We start from the raw sequence: 10,319 nt of genomic DNA on the forward strand, positions 1-10,319 counted from the left end.
GTGAGGCGTCCAGACGCCGCGCAAGCGCAGTGAGCCGGCGTGCGGAACGCGAGGGCTTCCGTCGACTGGGGCTGGAGAAACGAGGAGGGAGGGGCAAGAAGAAAGGTGGGAGGAGCCAAGCGAGAGGGAAGCGCGCGCGGGAGAAACTGGACGCTGCCGGCGCAGAGTGGAAGCGGCTCCAGGGTCCGGACTCTGGTCTGTGGAGCAGACCACCAGAGGAAGTGATCCATCACCAACTCCTGGGAAGTAAACGAGGAGTGCCCTAGTGAGAGGTGAATTTTAACCACAGAAAATAACGTTTATAAAACAATCTGCGTTTTCCACAAGGCATTTAAGACGCCCACTGCTGGACAAGAAGAAATGGGTCTGGGACTTATTAAGAAACTGAGCAATGTGAAAATAAACTGTTTTCAGACATCGAACGGCAGGCAGATCCAGTCCTTTTACCTGAAAGAAGAGAAACAAATGAGATGAGCCGGGTATGACTCTGGGTCTCTGTCCAGAGGCAGTTTCCAGTTTGCAAGTACAAGGGGAACTTTAACAGAGCCTAGGGTCTCCCTGAGAGGACAGGTCTTACCGAATGGAGTAGACGGGGATTGGATTTTGGGGAGACCAAATTGGTTGGAATTTATGAGGCCGAGTTCATGGAGAAAAAGCTTCAGAAATCTGCGTCTTTAATTGAATAAAAATCAGTGATTATGTTCTGTGACTATTCCACAAGGCCAGGAAAGAGCAATTATGGGGGAGCAGTAAGCCAAACAATTTTCAGAGTTCACAGGACTAGGAATCGTTTGAGTTCCCTGGAGCCAGAGTGGGGAGACTGTTGAATACAGTTGTTGAATGGAATATGCAATGGAGACCCTCGAAGTGTCTTGCCTTAGTAGTGACATAAACTAGCCCTAGACTCTGGGGTCTAAAGGAAAAGCTATTGTAGACCCCTCAAAAGCTTAAAGAGAAAATCTTAAAAGCAGTAGTGAAAAAAGACACATTATGCAGAGAAATAATAGTTAAGTTTTCATAGACTTCTCATTAGAAACTGCAAGCCAAAAGAAAATGATATGACAACTTTAAAGTGCAAAACAAAACTGTCAACTTGGAATTCTATACTCAACAGGATGAAACAAAGACTTTTTCAGGCAAACAAGTCCAGGAAAGCCACATCCTGAAGCAGAACCATCCCAGCTGACTTGCAGACTTTGGGAGGAAGAAAATTAAATGCTTATTGTAAGCCATTAGGATGGTTTGTTATTCTGCATTATTATAAAAATAATGAGTGTAGGATCACTTCAAGGCCCATGGTAGTGGGTGAGGACAGATAATTCCCTAACGGCAAAAGGAACACAATTGGAAATCTACCACCAATTTTTTACTTCTGAAATCACCTGCTTCTTTCTAAGTGGACTGTATTTTTTCCTCTTGTAACTGCAGACTCACCTTTGTGTTTATAAACAAAGGTTTATAGACTTAAAAATCACAAAGATTTCTAAGGCACAGCTCTGATCATCTTTTTCTTAGGCTTTATTTGTTTTCTCTTCAGATAATGATTGTGAGTCCTGACATACAACTACAGAAAATTAATAAGAATTGCTAATTGCATCTCTCTCAAAGAACGATCCCGTAAACACTTATCAGGATTCACAATATGTCAACATTAGTAAGTGCTAACTACAAATTTTCTGCTTGAACTTTTTGATTTAATTGTTGTATCTCAGTTGTTAAGTAAAGAAGATTCACTACCAAGGATTGGTTGATCATTTCTCTACGCTTCAGATGATGAGCTTATACCTTAGTACTGTTGCCAGTATCTATGGGAAGGCTAAGATACAATAACCATTCACTTATTCAACAAAGATTTATGGAGCACCTTCTACCTGCCAGGAATGAGCACTGAACAAAATGACAAAAACTCTGAATGAGTTTATGTTCAGGAAGTGAAATAAAGACAACAAACAAAAGAAATAAGCAAAACATTTACATATGGAGGAAAATTAAGCAGGTAAGAGGAAGGTGGGGATGATTCTGTGGGAAGAGGTCTTGGAATTGTAAATAGAATGGTTATGGGAGGTCTCTCTGACATGTGCTACTTGGGCAAAGCCCTGAAGGAGGCAAGGAGCCAACTGTGAGGCTCTCTAAGGGAAGAGAATTGCAGGCAGTGCAAACAACAAATGAAAAGGCCCAGCGCTGACAACGTGCCTGGAATGTTCAAGAAATACCACCATATTTCACGCTTTCCTTTCGCTGTATGGTATCAGCATGCAGGAGACCCATGTTCTGTAAATGGTGATTTTGCTGTTACTCTCCAGGTTCACCTAGGGAAAAATCCCAATGATTCCAATGCCTTCCGCCTAAGAAAATGACTTCCCCAAATTGGACAGCTCAAGGGGGAGAGCCTCCCTAAATGTTTCAGGTGTGGCCCAAGCCTAAAAGAGGGGTTTTAGAATCAGTTATTCTCTTACTAACCCCAGTGAAAAACATACCTGCTTTCACATAGCATTAAAGTCCCTGGATGAATCCACTGTCAATGATAGATCTGTATATTGAATACCAGGTTTTTTAAATTGTTCTAGACTGAACTAAATATGTGATATTTGGCAGAGTAGAATGTCATTTGTTTCTGAGTGGTTTACCCATGGCTGCCTGGTGTCAATATATTCATGCCTGGAAAATCCCATGAACAGGGGAGCCTGGTGGGCTGCAATCCATGAAGTCGCAGCACGGCTGAGGGGCTTCACTTCACTTTTATTTGTTTGGGTTTGTATCTGAGCTCTGTCCTGTTAATCTGTGATGTCTGTTCTTATGCCCTTCCCAGGCTATTTTTATTGCTTGACTCTGCAATATGTCTTAATATCTGATAAAAACAAGTTCTCCCTCTTTTTCAAGACTAGCTTGACTCTTTTATGTGTTTTTGGTCTTTCACATACATTTGAGGACAAATGTATTGGTGCTTAAAAATCCAATAAAGCTTCTCATTAAAATTGAATTCACTAGATTAATTTGAAGAGAACTGACGTATTAAGTCTTTCTGTTGAAACATAGGACTGTTTATTCAGACCATGTTGTATGCTTTAAAATTTTTAGTTTTTTCCATAGATAACTTGTCCATTGTTGGTTAATTTCCTAGGCACATTATGGCTTTTATTATTGTTATGAATGGTATATTATCTTACATTGTACTTATTTAGGTAGGTTATTTTTGGTGAGAAAAAATACTATTGATTTTTATAATGCCTAAACTTCCTTATGAATTTTAATATTTTTTTTATTCTGTTGATTTTTTCCTAAGATGGCTGGTCATATTTCTATAAATATTTTAGCTTTACTTTTCCTACTTTTATACACCTTTATCTTTTTCTTTTCTTACTGCTTTGTCTAGAAGTCTTGGTAATTTGTTAATAGTAATGATATCCACACTGAACTCATGGAAATTGCATATAGAATCTATTTAATGTAACAATTTCTGCAGGTTCCAAGGTCTTTTCCTTTACTGTTTTAAAATATTACTTTATTTTCTTCTTGAATCTAGTATTGTTTCAAAAGTCTGCTACCAGTGTGATTCCTGATCTTTTTAGGTATCTGTTCCCTTTTTCTGAGAATTCTGCATCATTTATTTTTGTTGTTGATGTTCTTAAATTTCACTAATAATGGATCTAGTTAGGGATCTTTTTTTTAATATTTGTTTTTTTTTTATTTCTTTTAATCAGGGATCCTTCATTTTTCTTTAATTTAGGAAAATTTACCTTCTTTGTCTCTTTAAATGTATCTTTTCCAATTCCCCTCTCCCCATTTTGAATCCATAAAATCTAGATATTGGCATTATGCTTCTACCTTCAATACCCTCCATATCACATATTCCTTTTATGTTTTCCATATCTTTATTTTTTCCTGTAGCTGCCTGGGAAAGTTCCTTGACCTGATTTTACAGTCTCTAACTTACTTTTTAGCTATATCCTCTGTGCCTTTTTCCTATTTGTTGCATTTCCCCTCTAATTATTTTATTTAGTCAAAGGATAACCCAGGGGCCTTTAGTTAATTTGCTTCAGCCATTTAGTCACATGAGGAAAGCAGTCATTTCACTATTGTTAAGAAACAAAGGCAAAAACAGGGTTTTAAACACAAAAGAGAGCAGAAAAGGCCACAGTCTGGAAATAGTGATTGGTGTGCACATATTTGGGGTATAGTGGTTAACCAGCAACTTGAATAAGCCAACAGAGGTATCAAAGAAAATGATTTCAGTAGTTTGTGGATTTTTGGAAAATGGTGAGTATTTAACAAGAGAGCCTCATATTTCTACTTTTTCATGATTTCTTAGTTCAGATTAATAATATCTTCATTTATCTCCTAAAGCATCTTTGACATTCTTGGCTCATCTGTTCTAATGATTCTGATTCACTTGGTATGTGTGATTCAGCTTGTCTGCATTTCATGGTCTCTTTGCTCCTCCACAAGTGCTGGGTTATTTTGAGCTCATGTGAGCTCTTGTGCCCATGGGAGTGTCTGCTAATGTAAAGTGGGGAGGAGGCATGTGTGTGACCCTCCAGACGAATTTAAGAAGGAAGCCAAGGAGCCCGCATCACCACGGAATTTGTTTTAATCACCCTCATTTGTTGTCGCTTCATTTGACAAAGACAACTCTGTTCAGAGTTATACCATGGATCTCTAAGGAAGAAGTAGCTTTGAGAGACCCACTCCCCAGTCCATTATCCATCAGCCCTGGGATTTGGAGGGGGAGGGGAAAAAGAAATCAGTGTCAGAGGTTAGCTGGTCAGCCTGTTGTTTTCATCAACCTATCTCCCCAGCCAAGTGCACTGATGCTTCAATTCTGATACATCCTGGGCAAGCTGGGGGTGTTGCTGTCCCTTTCTGCTTTCCTTCAGGCCTTCCCAAGGCAGCTTCTAGTTGCCCACCACCCCCTGGCAGAGCCCTGTCCCCTGCAGATAAACACATCTGCCTCACACACCGTTTCAAAACGGCCTTCAGGCTCCCAAGGAGTTTCTTGTTTTGTTGTTGTTTTTAATATTCATTTCTCAACTCCATGTGTTTTCTTAATTCTAGAATTTTTCCAGAGTTCTTGGGAGAGAGGGATTAATCAGTTATGAAGTGACATTATTCTTTCTGCAATATTGAGATATGTGTTATATTAGTTTACTAGGGATGCCATAACAAATTACCCACTGACTGGATGTCTAAGATTTTAATATTTTATTCATCATAAATTCTTTGCATTAGTTTTGATCTATATAGAGATTGCACTAAAATAGTATTTATCTTAATTACTGAGGATTTCTTTTTGGTGCTTCCCTAAATTTTGTGCCCAAGTTGAGTGCCTTATTGCTTTACTCTAGTCCTGGCCCTGCTCCATCCCCCCATGCTTCCTTCCCTCTTTCATTTTCTGCTGACTGTCACCATATGCTCTGAATTTTACACTTCTCACCTTTTCAGGAACCTTGAATTTGGTGCTCTCCATTCTGTCTTCTGTACTTTCAATCTTTTCCTTGCACGTGGACCTTTCCCTTTTGTATTTAAATGTGCTGTGCTTAGTCGTGGACTTTTGCCTACCAGGGTCCTCTGTCTGTGCGGATTCTCCAGGCAAGAATACGGGATTGGGTTACCATGCCCTCCTTGAGGACATCTTCCCAACCCAGGGATCAAACCCAGGCCTCCCTGATTGCAGGCAGATTCTTTACCGTCTGAACCACCAGGGAAGCCCAAGAATACTGGAGTGGGTAGTTTATCCCTTCTCCAAAGGATCTTCCCAACCCAGGAATCGAACCAAGGTCTCCTGCATTGTAGGCAGATTCTTTACCAGCTGAGCTGCCTGGGAAGCCTGTATTTAAATGAACTCAACTAAAAATTTTCCAACTTAAAAAGCCAAAGCAAACCAAACATCTTCAACCTCATTACCCCTGCAGCTGCTGCTTCCTTGCTTGCTTGCTCTCTCTCTGTCTCGCCCTTTGGAGCTAAACTTCTAGAAGGTATTGTCTCTTTTCCTACACCATCTGCTCTGGATACAACCTAACCCTAATTTGGATTCCATCTCCACTGCCCAAGGCCTTTCCTTCTCCTTTGAGGTCATCAACTATCTGCCTATGGTAGAGCCCTGTGGGCTCCTATCAGAGCTCATCCTACGTGACCCTGAAAAAACAGCATCCAACATTGTTGGTCATCGTTTTTACTGAAACAGTTTCTTTCTTTGGTCTCCTTGACAATGAACTTGCCTGGTTTCCCTTCTATCTCTCTGGTCATTCCTTCTCAGTCTTCCTGATTAGTCCCCACTCACATTCAATCATTGAATGCGGGAATTCTTTCAGGGCAGGATTTTAGACTTTCTTGTCTTCTCTTACATTATTTTCTCAGTTTAGATGGTCTTAGTTATTCTTATCCATTCCTCTAGTTTTGTTTACCATCTGCTTGCCAATGACTCCTACTAAACATTTTTCCATCCAGGATGTTAATTCTCAGCACCAGAGACACATGACCAATTGCCTACTCACGAACACCTCCAAGGCCACACATCCAAAAGTGAACTCATCTTTCTCCTAAAACCTACTGTCATTTCTTTTCTCAGTAAATGGTTCTAAAAACCACATAGTTGGATTCACGTTGGGGTTTTACTTATGACTTTTAATCTTCTTCACCTTCCTTAATCAAGAGGCTACAAAGGTAGAATGACGTGGGTTGTGCTGACCTCTGCAGGTTTAGCAGGGAATACCTTCTGTCTCCTTCCAGAATTCTTTTCTGTACTTCGACACCTCATCTTGTTCTTATCTGAAAGTTTTTCCAGCCTGGTTCCTCTCATTCTTCTTCTTCTTTTTTAATATCTATTTGTTTATTTGACTGCACCATGTCTTAGTTGTGGCACACAGGATCTTTAGTTACAGCCTGTGAATATTTTTCAGTTGCGGCATGTGGGATCTAGTTTCCTGATCAAGTATCGAACCCTGGCCCCCTGCATTAGGAGCATGGAATCCCACCCACTGGACCACCAGGGAAGTCCTCCTCTCGTTCTTTAGATCAGAGATTAAACTTTTCTCCAGAACGTTTCCCTCAAATCTCCAGATTTGGTTAGATTCTACTCTTAATGAGATCTGCTTCCTTCCTGGGCATGTTTTTTTTTTTTTCTTTCTTTTTAAATAAAGATTTGACTGTGTAAGAAAAGACCTTGAAGAGCAGTGGCTTAGATGACATAGAAGTTTATCTGGGAGGTTAAAGCTTGGCCTTGTAACACAAAGATGTCTGGGGCCTGGAGTTCTTTTATCTTGTCCTTCCACCATTCTAGTATCCCTTCCTTAGCCCCGTGTTCCAGACATCTCAGCACTCTGGGTGCCTTCCAACCAGCAGAAAGAGGGGAAAATTGGAAGGAAGAATGTGCTTTTAAAGTCACAACCAGAAGCCATGCACATTATTCATGCTTTTATCCCATCTGTTGGAACTTAGTCACATAACCACACACTCATTGCAGAAGAGGCTGGGCAGAATGTTCTTTTTTGGTTCTGTGAACAGTTACCTATGAACAGTTGTAAGTCCCTTGTAGAGAAAGGGGAGATCGAATACCTGGACAACTAATAGTCTCTGCCACAGTCGTGGTAAAACACACATATCCATGCACACCCTCTCTCTGCACAGAAAGCATACTCATCCATCCTTTCCCGAGTGGAGACCACCCCCAATCCTGTTCAGCTGGTGCCTCAAGCTCTGTGTCTAGGCTCTCTAAGGGAGGCTCAGATGGGGCACCTCTTGGTCCAGCCACTTATAAACCAAATGACAAGTTATCTGCTCTGGTGATACCCAGTATGAAGTGGTAAGAGCAGGATAACTGGAATAAGAATGCTGATTTAGGGGTGGGGGGAAGGAGGAGGAAGAAATGGAAAATGCAGGCCGTCACTAGTTCGCAGAAATGACCAATTGTGCTGAGCAGGAACTAAAAAGACTCTGACCTCAGAATGTTGAACTCCTCTGGCCAGCACTGCTTCTGCTTTCAGAGGGATGGGGAAGGACCGGGGTGTATGTCTCATCTTCTGTGGCTCTCATCTGATAATACTCATTTCTCTTATATTTGCTTGGCATGAACTTCTTTGCTACGTAAAACATTTGAAAGTTTTTTATTCAGTTTAGATATACAAACGTATGCATGCCATATATAAATGCATATATATAGATACACATATATGATTTGTGAGTTAAATAATGCTTTTTTCTGGTGGTTTCTCTTCTGGTGTGGTGTTATACAATTGCTTAAAACATTTCTGAGAACTGTACAAATCATATCCTATCTCATTTTGAACCCAAACAGGGGCCTCCGCTCTGCCTACCGCATCCGCATGTGTAGCCTTGTTGACAAGCACAGACCAGCATGACGACCCAGTGATGAGGGAGGTGTTTGCAAATTTTGACCCTCTCCTTAATTATATCATCCAAGAAAGTTTATCTTGCACATTTTGTATGTCTGTGTTTAAATAAACATGATTAAACCTACATATTAAAGATGTCAGATTGATTTTGAATTTGAGCAGAAGCAGCTCAGTTCAGGGTTTTGGTATATAAAATAAAACATTTTCTGTTGTAAAGAACATCAGATATTTACTTACCATTTGAATCATAAATGATTCATTTGAAAGTTATTGTAATTCAGCTGAGTCAGACTGAGAAATAAGAAAAGCAAAGTAAACATTACAAATAGGTTATATTTTAAAAACATATAATTGGTACTGAAACTTTCTTTCAGCTTCCTAATGTAATTATATTATAAAAGAAACTCATTGAATGATTTTGAAAATTGTAGCTTTCTTTGATTGTAAAGGCTATGCATATTCAATTAGGAAAATTTTTAAAAATAGAGCAATGCATTCCTTTGAGAATTTAATATCAATTGAGAGTCCCTGGACTGCAAGGAGATCCAACCAGTCCATCCTAAAGGAGATCCGTCCTGGGTGTTCATTGGAAGGACTGATACTGAAGCTGAAACTCCAATACTTTGGCCACCTCATGTGAAGAGTTGACTCATTGGAAAAGACCCTGATGCTGGGAGAGATTGGGGGCAGGAGGAGAAGGGGACGACAAAGGATGAGATGGCTGAATGGCATCACTGACTCGATGGGCATGAGTTTGGGTGAACTCCGGGAGCTGGTGATGGACAAGGAGGCCTGGCATGCTGCAGTTCATGGGGTCGCAAAGAGTCGGACACGACAGCAACTGAACTGAACTGAATATCATATATTTTCTCTTTAAAGACAACCCATAGGCTGTACAAGAAGTTAATTTCTTGAAGTGCCACTAGAGGGCAATAAATTCAAAAATTGATCTATGATGTATAAACAGGCTTCTGTGCTGCGGAGGTGGGTTTTCAGTTTTTTTGGGAAGACATCAAAAAAAGAATAAGAATTAAAAATTTAGTTGGTAGAAATATATCCAAATAATTGTGGTGCTGGAGAAGACTCTTGAGAGTCCCTTGCACAGCAAGGAGATCAAACCAGTCAATCCTAAAGGAAGTCAAACCTGAATATTCATTGAAAGGACTGATGCTGAAGCTGAAGCTCCAATACTCTGGCCACCTGATTCTCATTGGAGAAGACCGTGATGGTGGGAAAGATTAAAGGCAAAAGGAGAAGAGGGTGGCAGAGGATGAGATGGTTAGATAGCATCACTGACTCAATGGACATGAATTTGAATAAACTCTGGGGGATATTGAAGAATAGGGAAGCATGGCATACTGTAGTCCCTGAGGTTGCAAAGAGTCAGATATGACTTAGTGACTGAACAACAACAACATATTGAAATAAGTGTTTGATTTTCTAGGAGGTTCACCACTACCCTTTTGGGGATCTAATTATTGTACTAAAAATTATTGAATGCTTTGAAGGACAAGATTAATTCTGCCAAAGGCAAATAAGTCAGAAGAATCCCTCGTGAATTGAACCTTGCAGAATGAATAGACTCTTTTGAACTTGCAGGTTAAAGTAGGGGGTTGAACATAGGTGTTTAATTTTCCTCCCTTTTGAACAGAAAAAAATAAGTGTTTTAGGACCTAAGCTCACACAGATTAGGAAAACAGGAGAGGAGACAACAGCAACAAATTTCTGGAAGCTGAAAAACATGGATCAATGGTAAGTGATTTAACAGACCTGAGAAAATTGAACTTCAGTCCATCAATGGGAAAGCTGAGAAAGATATACCCATGAAAGGAAAGATATACCTATTTGAATGCAGAGTTCCAAAGAATAGCAAGGAGAGATAAGAAAGCCTTCCTCAGTGATCAATGCAAAGAAATAGAGGAAAACAATAGAATGGGAAAGTCTAGAGATCTCTTCAAGAAAATTAGAGAT

The 10,319-nt window shown here is 40.1% G+C and overlaps 1 long non-coding RNA gene across 1 annotated transcript; it reads left to right on the forward strand.

Moving 5' to 3' along the window:
- Positions 1-8,481, forward strand: LOC139032593 (uncharacterized). The gene is made up of 2 exons (XR_011485131.1): positions 1-1,996; positions 8,291-8,481. It is a non-coding gene; the product is annotated as an uncharacterized lncRNA (long non-coding RNA).
- Positions 8,482-10,319: the final 1,838 nt, after the last annotated feature.

Source organism: Odocoileus virginianus, chromosome 32, assembly GCF_023699985.2.
Source record: "Odocoileus virginianus isolate 20LAN1187 ecotype Illinois chromosome 32, Ovbor_1.2, whole genome shotgun sequence".
Lineage (NCBI taxonomy): Eukaryota > Metazoa > Chordata > Mammalia > Artiodactyla > Cervidae > Odocoileus > Odocoileus virginianus.